Source organism: Palaemon carinicauda, chromosome 12 (genome assembly GCF_036898095.1).
Source record: "Palaemon carinicauda isolate YSFRI2023 chromosome 12, ASM3689809v2, whole genome shotgun sequence".
In the NCBI taxonomy this organism is placed as follows: domain Eukaryota; kingdom Metazoa; phylum Arthropoda; class Malacostraca; order Decapoda; family Palaemonidae; genus Palaemon; species Palaemon carinicauda.
This window is the reverse complement of record NC_090736.1, coordinates 62069155-62071654: the sequence shown is the minus strand read 5'-3', so window position 1 is coordinate 62071654 and position 2500 is coordinate 62069155.

Genomic DNA, 2500 nt, shown 5'->3' with positions numbered 1-2500 from the left:
GACCTTACAACTAATCTGCTTTCCTGAACTTCTGAAGTTTGTTCCAGCCCCTCTCAAGGATTTGGTTCTCAATAGTAAATGGGAAACTGCAAAATATAGTAAAATGGCAACTGTTAGCTTTTAACTTCGTCTTAACATATTCTCTTAAAAGCCTAAAAAAAGTTTTGAAAATAGTCATTTAGTGCTGCATTCTATTTATTTGTTTATATAATTCTAAAAGATATATATTCATATAGTGATTTATAATTATGAAATAAATTGGATTCAAAATTTGCTAAATGAATAAACTGATACAATAAACATAATATAGATTCTATGTATGAAGATAAGACATTAATTACGAAATGTTATGAACAACTTCCGGTTAAAAGTCGGATATTCAGAATACAATGCCAATATTAATTGTTGTTTTGTTTGTATACAATTAAACCTAAAAAAAATTATTTGAACAATAATTAATTCTACTTTTATTTAAAAAGGAGCATTACGTTCTTATGACAGTGAATTTGATCAAGATTTTTCTTGCATCAAAAGAGAGAGAGAGAGAGAGAGAGAGAGAGAGAGAGAGAGAGAGAGAGAGAGAGAGAGAGAGAGAGAGAGAGAGAGAGAGAGAGAGAATTTTGATAGGCCAAGATTTCCTTCATCGGATGTCTTTATTACCCTATAAACGCACAAGTGACACATTATATATATATATATATATATATATATATATATATATATATATATATATATATATATATATGTGTGTGTGTGTGTGTGTGTGTGTGTGTGTGTATACAATATGTGTGTGCTTATATACTAAATTATTTGTATGTATATGAATATATATATATATATATATACATATATATATATACACACACACATATATATATATATATATATATATATATATATATATATGTGTGTGTGTGTGTGTGTGTGTGTGTGTGTGTGTGCCCCCATGGATGTTCTGTACCTATATCTTGGATAAACTTTATCATTACTCGTATACCAATTTACAACACGGGAGACACAAAAAGCTTGAAAATTTACCACCCAATAAATTCACTCTGTTATATATAAAATACTAATAAAGATTATATTAGGTCAGATAAAAATACGGCTAGACTTTAATCAGCCAGGAGAGAAGGTAGGCTTTAGAAGCATTTGTTCAACAGACACTATCCATGTAGCCATGTAACTAACTAACCAGCTAATAATGGAAAATCAACAGAGTTTGACAAATCCCTATGTATGACATTTATCGACTATCAGAAAGTACTCGATTCTGTCAAAACTTCAGCAGCAATGACAACACTTCAAATACAAGGAATAGATGAATTCTATGTTAGGACATTTGAAGATATCTACACGGGAAGTACAGCAATCCTAAAACTAAATAAAGATAGTGAGAAAATTCTGAATGAGAAAGGAGTCAGACGGGGAAACCCTACCTCTTCTAAAACATCCACAATGTGCCTGGAAGAAGTATGTAAAGATTTAGGTTGGTAAAATCTAGGAATTAATATTAATGGGAATACCGTAACAACTTAAGATTTTGCAATGCCATACAGTTGAATTTAGTGATTCGGGGGAGGAATGGCAAAAGTTGATAGATTTGAAAAGAGAAAGCAGAAATGTAAATGTAGAGACAACAAAACTCCTTTGTTTAATAGAGAGAGTTTGGGAAAAAAGGAAAAAAAAGACGTAAAGAAAGAAAGTGGAATAGTTGAAAACTCAAAGTACTGGGGTAGAATACAAAACTGCTGCGTGTCAATATAACTACCTACTAAGAAGGAAAAAAAAATTAATACTATAAGAGAAAGATCCTCGAAGCAGCAACAGACATAAATAAGTTATATCGTCTCCTGAATGGTATAATGGGAAATGTAAAAGAAAAGAACCTACCTGATGGATACAGTGACCAGGAACTAGCAAATAATTTTCTAATATTCCTTAGAAACAAAACTGAAAATATAACCAGGTCATTCGTAAATACTCAACATCAGATTAATGATACACCAGGCACACAGACAAAATTAATACGATTTAACAACATAACACAAGACATCTCCAGAATTATCAAGAGAGTAAATAAAACAAACTGCGCGATCGATCCTATGTAAATATCTGAAGTAATTGAAGAGAGAGACTTTTCTAGTCTAGCCGAAATAATAATGAGAATAGCAAATGCAAGCATTGATGAATGTAAGTTTCCTAAATCTCAGAAAATGGCTATACACACACCAGGTCTGAAAAATGCACTGGACTACCAGGAATTAAGCTCATATAGACCTATTTCAAATCTATCCTTTGTCTCAAAAGTGCTTGAATATGTAATTCTTGAACAACTAGTCAGCCACTTGGAAGTAATAGAAGCTTTGCCTGACAACCAATCTGCTTACAGAAAACTATACTCTACGGAGACAGCCATCTGCTCTGTTGTAAATGATATGCTGGAAATGATGGATGAAAAAAAAAATGTGGTATCTTAATTCTGCTCGATCTCAGTGCT